General features: G+C 32.5%; 1 pseudogene; it reads right to left on the bottom strand.

Moving 5' to 3' along the window:
• Positions 1 to 13,072, bottom strand: part of LOC111719558 — a 52,223-nt pseudogene that overhangs the window by 39,021 nt on the left and 130 nt on the right.

Raw genomic sequence — 13,072 nt, 5'->3', positions numbered from 1 at the left:
CTCTTTGCATTGAATTGTTTGTTATTCAGTCATTTCATTATGGTCCAACTCTTCATTACTCCTTTGGGATTTTGTTAGGAAAGATATTGGAGTATTTTGCATTCACTTCCAAAGCTCATTTTAAAGGTGAGGAAACTGAGACAAACAGTTAAGTCACTTGCCAAAAGTCAAAAAGCCAGTAAGTGTCTGAGGCCAAATTTGAACTTAGTCCTTTATGACTCCAGCCTAGCACTTTAACCACTGTTCCACTTACCTGGCCTAACAAATTACAGGTTCTATTAAAGACTTGAGGTTTAAATTTAGAAATATCTAATTGCAGTACATCTACAATTTCCCAGTAAAGATCAGTATAATAGTAGTTCTTCCCACTCTCACCAAGGCATTATTATTACTTCAATATGGAACAAAATGTTTCTATGGTATAAAACCCAAAAATTATGAAGAATTCATAGTATTGTTGAAGATACTACCTGAAGCAGAACAAAGTAAGAAGAATAAGGAAATAAATTTCAAAATGAGCATAACAGTGTAAATAGGAGGGGGGATATTTGGTGATCATAATGAACAAGGTTGTCCTAGAGGACAACTGAGAAATTCCATCTCCCACCCATAGCTACAAAAGTGGGGAACTACAGTGGATAAGAATTCAAACACTAATTGACTTGTTCCTTATATCTTAAAGACTTATTTGATTATGTGATTCCAAATTCCCTCTTCTTCTATTGATTATTTTTGATTTATGCTGTGTGTATATAATGTTTATCCATAATTGTTGCCATCTTGTATCCCCCATTAGACATTAGACTGAGCTACTCAAGATTTATAATAAGGTTTTATGTCTGGTACTGCTAAGTCACTATTCTTTGTAAATTTTTTTTTATTAAATCTCTTAATATTCTTGACCTTTTATTTCTCCAGAGAAGTTTTATTATTACTTTTTCAATTTCTATAACTTTTGGCATTTTGATTAGTATGGCACTGAAAAAGTGGATCAATTTAGGAAAATTGTCATTTCATTATATTAGCTCAGCCTATCCATAAACAATTGATATTTTTTCCAGTTTTTTAAATCTGACTATTTGTTTGAGAAAGGTTTTGTTATTGTGTTTATATAGTTCCAGGATTTGTCTTGGCAGTTTGATACCCCAATATTTTATTTTGTCTATGCTTATTTTCTTGTATTATTATTATAGCTTTTATTTACAAGATATGGGTAATTTTTCAGCATTGACAGTTTCAAAACCTTTTTTTTCCAATTTTTCTCCTCCTTCTCCCCACCTCCTCCCCCAGATGGCAGGTTAACCAATACATATTAAATATGTTAAAGTATACGTTAAATACAATATATGTATACATGTCCATACAGTTATTTTGCTGTACAAAAATATTGGACTTTGAAATACTGTACAATTAACCTGTGAAGGAAATCAAAAATGCAGGCTGACAAAAATAGAGGGATTATGAATTCTATGTCGTGGTTCATACTCATTTCCCAGAGTTCTTTTGCTGGGTGTAGCTGGTTCAATTCATTATTGCTCTATTGGAACTGATTTGGTTCGTCTCATTGTTGAACAGGGCGACGTCCATCAGAAATGATCATCATATGGTATTGTTGTTGAAGTATATAATGATCTCCTGGTCCTGCTCATATCACTCAGCATCAGTTCATATAAGTCTCTCCAGGCCTTTCTGAAATCATCTTGCTGAATATCATTTCATAACATTCATATACCACAGTTTATTCAGCCATTCTTCAATTGATCGGCATCTACTCAGTTTCCAATTTCTGGCCACTACAAAGAGGGCTGCCACAAACATTCTTGCACTTAGAGGTTCCTTTCCCTTCTTTAAGATCTCTTTGGGATATAAGCCCAGTATCTACTGCTGGATCACAGGGTATGCACAGTTTGATAATTTTTTGAGCATAGTTCCAAATTGCTCTCCAGAATGGCTGGATGTATTCACAATTCCTCCAACAATGTATCAGTGTCCCAGTTTTCCCACATCCCCTCCAACATTCCCCATTATCTTCCCTGTCATCTAGACAATCTGACAGGTTTGTAGTAGTATCTCAGGGTTGTCTTAATTTGTATTTCTCTGATTAATATGACTTGGAGTATCTTTTCATATGGCTAGAAATAGTTTCAAGTTCTTCATCTGAGCATTGTCTGTTCGTATCCTTTGACCATTTATCAATTGGAGAATGCTTATGCTTATTTTCAATGGATTTTTTTTCTTTCCATCTTTTGCTGCTAGACTTTGTCAGTAAGAAATGCTGATGATTTTTGTGGGTTTATTTTGTATTTTGCAACTTTGCTAAAGCTGTTAATTGTCTCCAGTATGTTTTTGGATGATTTTCTATGATTCCCAAATATGTATATCAGCATATCACCTGCAAAGAATGATATAAAAATAAGTTAAAAACTTCCTAATTGCCTGTTGTGCTTCCTTTAATCTCCATTTCTTTACTTATTGCTAAAGCCAACATTTCTAGTAAAATGTTGAATAACAGTGGAATTCAGTAGGATTCTCTCCATTACAAATAATGCTTGCTCTTAGCTTTAGAGAAATGGAAAACTCCCTTTTTCTCTATGTTCTCTAGTTAATGTCAAATGCTTTTGCTACATCTATTGAAATTATAATATGATTTATGTTAGTTTTGTTATTGATTTGGTTGATTATGGTAGTTTTCCTGATAGGGAACTACCAATGCCTTTCTGATACAAATCCCACTTGGTCATAGTGTGCTATCCTACTGATAAGTTGATGTTATCTCATTGCTAATGTTTTGTCTGTAATTTTCTCTTTCTGTTTTGGTTCTTCCTGGTTTAGGTTTTAGTATCACATTTGTTCCATAGAAGAAATTTGGACGAACTCCTTCTTTACCTGTTTTTCCATTGGAATTAATTGTTCTTTAATTGCTTTGTAGAATTCACGTGTAAATTCATCTTGTTTTATGCAGTTCATTAATGACTTTTTCATTTTTCCCCTAAAATAGGAGTATTTAAGTAATTCATTTTTTCTTGTTAATCTGATAGTTTATAGTTTTGTAAATATTCATTCATGCTCTTCCAATTTATTTTAGACTTAAATTTCTTGAAGTTCTTCCAACCTTTCTTGAGCTTGAGAGTATTCTCATTTTTTTAGACTCTTATTTCAGAGTCTTGGTTTCATGTTGCTTTTGAGGGAAGCAGGAAGACTTTGAGAAACTTCAGGGCTGCACTCTGCTGTCTTGGATTTACTCCCAGAAGTTTCCATAAAAGTATTGGTGTAGAAATTAGAAGCTAAACTGGATTTTACATACATCTTGGGACTTTATGAGACAGAAGTGAAAATAAAACTCATTCCAAAAATGAAAAATGACAATGATATAAAAGTTCAGGGAAGCAGTGTCAATCAATGGAAAGCTTTTAAAGTTACTTTTATCAGAACGAGGATTCAAGGAAAGAGAAAATCTGAAATAAGATTGACAAAATGTGGTAGGTGGGACAAAAATTATAGAGGATGCCAGGCTGAAAAATGTGTATCTTCTCCTAAAAGTTTTTGAAAAACATTGTTGAATTTTTAGCATGGTCATGTAATTTCTGTTTTAGGAATAACATTTTGGCAGCTATTTGAAAGATGAATTGTAAAAGGGAGAGATTGTAAGTTGGGTATTATTTCTTACTTTATTTAAGTAATGTTATGATTATGTATGACAAATATAAAGATGCTCCAAATAAATATAAAGTGAAACATAGGTTGATGGAATCATACTAAAGTTAAGAAGCATTAAACATTTTACCGACTGTTCATGTATTTAGACTCTTTTACTTTTCAATATGGTGAGAAAAATTATTTAATAAGAACTATCTACTTGCCAAGCTTTGTTGAAAATGCAGGGGCTATGAATATAAGCAAAAAGAGAAGCAAATACCAACCTTCAAAGTGCTTACATTTTAGTGAAGAATGACAACATGCAAATGGAGACTGAAAAGTGAGTAGCAAAGGGAAAGGAGGGGTGTTCAAGTCCAGAAGTTCAGAAATAGAACTAAAATGAAAAGCAAGGTTGTCCTTTCTCATTCAATTTTCAAAATGGAAACTATAGAGATAGACACTGATGCAGAAGATGTCACCACAGCAAAAATGACTTTCCAGTTGTATCTTTGTCTTCACTTCTCCTTTTAATCAACCAAGAGGAGACAAATAACCAAAATGGCATTTGAAGGGATTAACATTATTGTAGAATTGACAATATATTGTTTTGTTGAAAAGCCATATAAAAATTTTTGTATTTTAAGTGAAATCTATGCATTTAATATTCCTATTAAGTCAGTGTCTCAGACTCTAAAATATGATTTATAAAATTATGAATATAAATCATAATTCTTTTGGGCTTCTTTTAAAATTTCATTTTTATCATTATATTTTAAAATCATGTTATTTTATTCATACCTACAATTTCATGGCAGTTATTACTGGATATGGCTGTTAACAGACAGGTCAATTCTCCAAGAGCCTCCACAGCTGTGAATCATAACATCTGAAGGCATTGCAAGGCAGCCTTTGCTGACACAGGTGTTGTGGACTGGGAATGAGATAAATTGGAGTCACAGGGAAGAAGAGAGTTCATACAATGCAACGGCTTCTCAATCAGAGAGGTAAGAGAACAGCAACTGCCTCTCAGTCTTATTGTATCATTTTCTCACAAGAGAAGATCTATTCTGCAGGTCTGGGTTGAATCTCCAGTAGCAACTATTAGGTAGCGCCTGTGTATTCCAACAGTTCCAGTACTCCAACATATGGCCTTTAGGAGAATGAATAGTATACCAAAGGGAAAAAAAAAAGATTAATGGGAGACATCCATCATTCTTATATTATCCACCATTTTCTGATAGATGTAGGTTATAAGAAGTGTAGAACATTGAATTTCCCTTGTAGTTCCTCAAAAATCCTCAATGTGTAGTATCTTTAGTGTATTTCAAGGACCGTGTCTTTTTTTTTTTTTAATTAGGGTGTAATAATAATTAATGTTTGTATTTTAAATTACAATTTAAAATATCTTTTTCTAAGAAGGGTGTAAAGTAGAAAATAGATGTGTTGCTATGCCTATTTTATTGAGGAAGAAAATAAAACACATATTATGTGATTTGTCACAATCCAAAGTCAATAAAAAGTGTTAAAGCCAAATATGTAACCTGATTAACCTGCATTCATTTCCAATGCCTTTTTCTATGTAGTAGGTTTCCTTTTATTATATTCCTTTTAAAAATTTTTATTCTATCCACCATATCTCCAAGCAGGGTGATATTTAAGCCATTAGGAATTCATGTTTGTATCTATTCATCCACATGTAAGTTTCTCATTCACTCTCTGAAATTATAGGACTGAGAATCTAGTTTTAAAAGTCAAGTATAACAGAAATGTGTAAAGAAAGAAAGAAATTTCATATTTTTATATTTTAAAAATATTTAATATTTTGTTTTTTTCTACCTATGTGCAAAACAAATTTTCACATCCACATTTAAAACTCTGAATTTCTAATATTCTCCCTTCCTCTCTTTCCACTCTTCCACATTGATAAAGTTAGCAGTTTGATATAGATTATACATGTAAAATAATGCAAAAATTTACACATTAATCATGTTGAGAAAAAATTAGAACAATAAAATAATCTTAATAAAATTAAAGAAATTTTAAAAGGAAGGATTCTGGGAAGTTAGTGGAGTAATTCAGAACATTTCAAGCTCTTCGGATTTCCTGCACAAACAGAACAAATTTGGTGAACATAGACTGGTGAAAAATAAAATGTTGGAACAGAACAGGGATTTTCCTGGGATAACCCAAGATGAAAGAAATACTCCAAGATAAAGATGAACCAGCGGGAAGTGCAAACACTTCCAGGCTAGCTCCACAGAAGCAGGAAGTTGAGAATTCTGGGGTTAGCTGGGTTTGGCTAGAGCCTCCACCTAAATCACAAGAACTTTCACATACTGGACAGAAGGAAAATGAGGAGGTCTGGTCCAGAGAATGAGGGAAAGTTTGCTGATTAGGCAATATAGACCCACCTATAGTGCTGAAATAGGGCTCTGGATAAGGGCATATTTGTTGAGTGCAGAAGCAGTGGAGCAGGGACAGTACTAAAACTTGCAGGAAGGTAGGGCTTTTGTCTGGGGTTTCAAGTCAGAGGGGAGAGCTGAACTAAAGTTAGAGGCACCATTCCCCCTTCTACCAGGATTAAAGAAGCTTCCACTAATAGTTTATTTTAAAAAATAATAATGAACAGGAAAAAAAAAAAAAAACAATGATTCCAGTCATAGGAATTCACTATGAGAATATGGAAGACTAGGGTTCATCTTTAGAGGAGGACAGTGAATAAAAAAAAAAAAAAAAAGCCAATTTTATCACAGAGATTGAAGAAAAGCTAAAAAAATAAAATAAAATAAAAACCCTTTGAGTAAAACAAGATTACGAAAAAGATAGTTAACCATGTATAGAAAAAAAAAGATTGATGGTCTAAAGAACATAATTCTTTGAAAATTAGAATTAGAAATTGTGGTATATGAATACTATGGAATATTATTGTTCTGTAAGAAATGACCAACAGGATGATTTCAGAAAAGCCTGGAGAGACTTACATGAACTGATGCTGAGTGAAATGAGCAAGACCAGGATCATTATATACTTCAACAACAATACTATATGATGACCAGTTCTGATGGACCTGGCCATCCTCAGCAATGAGATCAACCAAATCATTTCCAATGGATCAGTAATGATCCAGCTACGCCCAGAGAAAGAACTCTGGGAGATGACTAAAAACCATTACATTGAATTCCCAATCCCTATATTTATGCCCACCTGCATTTTTTCTTTTCTTCACAAGCTAATTGTACAATATTTCAGAGTCTGATTCTTTTTGTACAGCAAAATAACGGTTTGGTCATGTATACTTATTGTTTATCTAATTTATATTTTAATATATTTAACATCTACTGATCATCCTGCCATCTGGGGGAGGGGGGAGGGGGTAAGAGGTGAAAAATTGGAACAAGAGGTTTGGCAGTTGTTAATGCTGTAAAGTTACCCATACATATAACTTGTAAATAAAAGGCTATTAAATAAAATAAAATAAATAAATAAATAAAAGATAAAAAAAAAAAAAGAAAATTAGAATTAGGTTAGGGAAACATAATGAAGGTATGAGACAAATATAAAATATAAAATGAAATACATATACATATATTATACATTGAATATAAATATAAAAAATGAAAAAATAGAACAGAATGTGAAAATCTTATTAAAAGAAAAACATACACAGATGTGGACAACAGAACAGATCAAGAAAAGATAAGAATAATTGGACTACCTGAAAGCTGTTACTGTAGAGGGCTGAAACTCTGGAGACATATACTTAAAACAATGTGTTAACTCAGTGGAATTCATGAGATAATGGTTCTCTAGTTCACATATATACTTAGTACTTAGTATGGTGATGCAATGTTTCTCTAAATTCACACATAATCAGTATGCTGTAATGATAATTACAATAAGATGTATAAGGGCTAAGAAGGATTGAAGATAAATATTCTATTGAACAAAAAATAGATAATTTTGATTATATTGAATTAAAAACTTTTATCCTAATGCAAAGAAGATTAGAAGGGCAACAATAAAGTGGAAAAATATTTTTACAGTCAAAGGTTCTGATAAAGGCCTTATTTCTAAAATATATAGAGAATTGATGCAAATTTATAATAATTCAAGCCATTCTCCAATAGATAAGTGATCAAAGGATATAAACAGACACTTTTCAGATAAATAAATTAAAACCATTTCTAGTCATATGAAAAGGTGTTCTTAATTACTATTAATCAGATAAATGCAAATTAAGACAACTCTGAAGTACCACTGCACACCTCTCAGATTGGCTAAGATGAGAAGAAAAGACAAGGATAAATGTTGGAGTCTTGTGGGAAAGCTGGGACACTAACACATTGTTGGTGCAGTTGTGATCTGATCCAACATTCTGGAGGGCAATTTGGAACTATGCCCAAAAGGCTATCAAACTATGCATATCTTTTGATGCAACAGTATTTCTGCTGGACTTATATTTAAAAGAGATCTTAAAGGAGGGAAAGTGACCAACATGTGCAAAAATGTTTGTGGCAGCTTTTTTCATAGTGGCAAGAAACTGGAAACAGTGGGTGCCCATCAGTTGAAGAAAGCCAGAATAGTTTATGCTATATAAATGTTATAGAATATTATTGTTCTATAAGAAATGATCATCAGGATGATTTCAGAGAGTCCTGGAGACACATGAACTGATGTTAATTGAAATAAGCAGAACCAGAATGTCATTGTATACTGCAACAGTAATATTATTTAATGATCAATTCTAATGGACGTGTCACTTCTAAACAATGAAATGATTCAGGTTAGTTTCACTAGCCACCTATACCCCAGAGAGAGGACTCAGTATGGATTGAATATGAATCACAACATCACATTATTACTATTTTTACTGTTGTTTGCTTGCATTTTATTTTCTTTCTCGTTTTTTCCTTTTGTATTTGATTTTTCTTGGGCAGCAAGATAATTATATAAATATATATGCATATGTTGGATTTAACATATATATATATTAACCATGCTTAACATATATAAGTTACTTTTGAGGGGAGAAAGTAGGGAGAAGAGGGGGAAATTGAACACAAGATTTTTCAAGAATTAATGTTAAAAAGTTATATCCATGCTTATTTTTTAAAATTTAAAAAGCTTTAATAAACAAAATAAAACAATAAAAAAGAAAAATGCATTAAGAAAAATAAAAAGAAATTATCAAAGAAAACTCTTCTGGAGTGATAGAAGAGGAATGAAATGTAGAAATTTAAAAAAAGATTAATGGATTATTTTCTCAAAGAGATTCTCTGTGGAAGGCATATTATTGTCAAATTTTGATACTCCAAGGTCAGTGAGAAAATGCCCATGGAAGGGGGTGTTGTTTGGGGGGAGGTGCTGGTGGTATCACTGCCATTTCTATTCCTCCTCCTCCCTCCACTCAGGAAGGTGAAATTGATGGGGGAGGGTCAAGAGCCTGCTTGGGGGTAGGCTGAAGTGAAGGTAAGCTGTGAGAGTGAGAATCACCACACCTTTTAAATTCACTCAACTCCCCATGCCTTTTGGCTATTTTTCCTTATCCTTCCCCTTCAGCTCCTCTTTTTCTTCATGATTTCTTGTCTGGCTGTTCTTCTTAAAACTTTTCTTTTTTTTTTTTTTAGAATTTATGGTAATCTTTAAGCCCAATTGTATTATGTTGCATATATAGAATGTTTCTTTAGCAGTTGAATCAGGACCATTATCATTGTAATATTCCCTTAACTGCTCTCCTACTAGTTTCCAATTTTCTGCCTCTATATCTTCTTCCTTGAAGAACCAAGGGGACATGCATTCTAATTTTTCTGAGTCCACCACTCTGCTCCCAAATTACAAGCAAATCTTGTCTCTTTATTAACCTAAGTATGCTTTCTATAGAGCTCCCTCAAGTTGGGGGTTTGGGAGACTCTTTTCCTAGTATCTGCCCCATTTCAGCCCTTAACAAAGTTTCCTGCTTGTCTATTTTAATACTCCCCCTACTTTCTGATCACAGGGACTTCACTGAAATTACAATCAAGCTTCATGCAGGTTCTTAGTCCACATTGGGGCACCAAACATAATGTCCAGGCTAGCTCCCTGGAGGACCTCAGGATCAGTTAGAGTCAGGATCAATCAAAGTCCTTGGTCTTCAGGGTAAGAAGTGAAGAAGGCAGCAAGCTGCCACAAGGCTTGCCAAAGCTGTATCCTGAATTCTGGACTCCAAAGTCTCAAGCTTCTTTCCTCCTCTTCCTGCAGCGAAGTCACTCTGACCTCTCTCCCTCAGCCCTCCAATCCTTGCCTATGATTACCTCACCACCAAACATTCAGCAATCGCCAATCTTGAGGAGAGCCATCACATTACTACACACACACACACACACACACACACACACACATATATATATGTGTATATATATATATATGTATATGTATATATATATATATATATATATATACATATACATATATATATATATATAGAGAGAGAGAGAGAGAGAGAGAAAGAGATTAGTTCACATCAAATAGGTAATTAGCCTTAAGCGCTCTTCTGTCTGATTCAAGTACACCTTTTCAGAGCTTCAGCCCTCTACATGTGAACTTAAAACCAATGACAAATTAAAGCCATATTTGGAAGCTATTTTGCCCAACTGTATGGCAATAAGTCTGACAATCTAACTGAACTGGAGGAATTTTTGCAAAAATATAAATTGCCCAGATTTACAGAAGAGAAAATAAATTACTTAAATATTCCCATTTTAGAAAAAAAATAAATTCTCCAAGAAAAATCTGCAGAGCCAAATGGATTCACAAAATGAATTCTACCAAACGTTTAAAGAATAATTATTTCCAATACTACACAAGCTATTTAGGAAAAATAGATCCAGAAGCACTACTGCCAAATTTTTTGTATGGCACAAATATGGTACTGATATTTAAACTACAAAGAGCTAAATTAGAGAAAGAAAATTACAGACCAATCTCCCAAATGAATATTGATGCAAAAATTTTAAATAAAAATGTTACCAAAGAGATTATGCAATTTACCAGCAGTATAATATACCATGTCCAAGTGGAATTTATACCAGCAATGCAGGACTGGACCCATTTTAACAAAGATGTTTGTAGCAGCTCTTTTTGTAGTAGTAAGGAATTGGAAAATGAATAGGTGTCCAATATTGGAAAATGGTTAAACAAATTGTGCTATATTAAGATAATGGAGTATTATTGTTCTATAAAAATGATGAACAAGTTGATTTTAGAAAGGTCTCAAAAGATTTGCATGAACTGATGCTGAAGAAACTAAACATAACCAGGAATATATTATATACCATTATAGTAAGAATGTAATCCCAATAGACTTTGCACACAAAATGCCATCTGCCCCCAGAAAATGAACTAACAAGACTAAATGTAAATTGTTACATGCTATGTTAACTTATTTTTTCTATTTTTTTAATCTCTCTCATGATTTTTTTTCCCTTTTGCTCTGATTTTTCTCTCTCAATATGATTCATAAAATAATGTGTATTAAAATAAATAAATTTACTCTGAAACAAACAAAATGTTTGAAACTACTCTATTTTTTTTTAATATTTATTATTTCCCCTGAAGCATTATACTTAGTCTTGCCAGAAGGTAATTTGGGTGGTAGTGCTATCTCCTTTGCCCTCTGATATCATATCATATTTTATGCCATTCAAACTTTTTTTCATTTAATGCAGAAGCTGCTAAATCTTGTGTTTTCTAGACTGTGGCTCCACTACACTTGAATTGTTATTTTCTTGCTACTTGCAATATTTTCTCTGTGACTTAGAAATTTTGAAATTTGGTTATAATAATGCAGAAAGTTTTTGTTTTGGAATTTATTTCACGAAGTGATTCATGAATTCCTTCAGTTTTTGTTTTATCCTTTGGTCCTAGAATGTCAGGACAATTTTCTTTGATAATTTCTTGAAAGATTATGTCTAAGGTCTTCCAAGTAGTCCAATAATGGTAAAATTATGTCTCCTGGATCAATTTTTTTCTATATCAGTTGTTATTCTATGAGATATTTAGGACATTGTCTTTTTATTTTTTCCTTTTTTATTTTTTGCTTCCATTTGCTAAATTCATTTTTTTTTAATTTTTTGACTAGGTAATTGGCATTAAGTGATTTTACCCAGAGTCACAAAGCTAGTAAATGTCAAATGCCTTAAACTAAATTTTAATTAGTTTTTTTTAAACTTTAATTTTAATTTTAATTAAATTTAATTAACATTGTAATTTTTAAATTAATTTTATTAATTTAATTTAAATTTAATTTTAAATTAAATTTAAAATTAATTTAAATTAATATTAATTAAAATTTTAATTAAACTAAATTAATGCCTTAAACTAAATTAAAAATTTGAATTCAGATTCCAGGGCCAGTGCTCTATTCATTGTGTTACCAACTGCCCCCAATTCTAAATATAAGAATTTTTCTTCCTAATATATTTTTGTGCTTCATTTTCCAAAAGACCAATTCTGGTTTGTTGAGGCATTTTTTTATTCTCAATGTCTTTTTGAGCCTCTATTATCTTTTTATTTTGTTTTGTTTTCCTTTTCTTTCTTTCTTTTCTTTTTTTCTTTATTTATTTTTTTTTTTTTTGGTAAGGTAATTGGGATTAAGTGACTTATTCAGGGTCACCTAGCTAGGAAGTCTTACATGTCTGAGATGAGATTTGAACTCAGGTCCCTCTCACTTCAGGGCTGGTATTCTGTCTACTGCACCAACTAGCTGCTCTTTCTTTTTTTAAGGAGTTATTTTACTCAGTATTTTTGTGTGTCTTCTTTACAAAGCTGTTAACTAATTTTTAAATAATTTTGCATCATTCTCATTTTCTACCCAACTTTTCCTCTCTTCCTTTATTTTTAAAATCCCTTTAAGCATTTTCATGGGCTAAGACCAATTCACATTTTTCTTGAAGCCTTTTTTCTTGGTAGCTTGTAAGAGCTTCATCTTTGTTATTTTTTCTGAGTGTGTGTTTTTTGTTTTGTTTTGATTTGTTTTTTAGTTTCCTTGTCCTCATATTAACTATGTTGTTTGCCCATTTTCTTAAGCTATTTCTTGATTCTTAACTGTTTCTTAAAGTTAAACTCACTGTTGTAAACTTTAGGAGTTTTGTGCATCTGTTTTCAGAGATCTCTTTAACTTTTCAGATCTTTCAAGGTAATATCTTCTAGGGAGAGGTGTTTTTGCTATTCATATGGGCTATATGATCTGTGATTGACCATGACTTTTTTTCTGCCTTGGAAGGGTCTCCATTACACTGTGGGTTTTGCTCCACAGGAACCATAAGCTTTGGTCTACTATTGCTCCTCCTCTTCCTGGGGTTTCCAGCACTGCAAGTCACAATATGGGCAAAGGAACAGTCCACCCTCACACTAGCAAAGATGCCCTTACATTTTTCTTCTGATCAGTTTCTCAATTTTC

Source organism: Sarcophilus harrisii, chromosome 1, assembly GCF_902635505.1.
Source record: "Sarcophilus harrisii chromosome 1, mSarHar1.11, whole genome shotgun sequence".
Lineage (NCBI taxonomy): Eukaryota > Metazoa > Chordata > Mammalia > Dasyuromorphia > Dasyuridae > Sarcophilus > Sarcophilus harrisii.
This window is presented reverse-complemented; position numbering and strand designations above follow the sequence as displayed.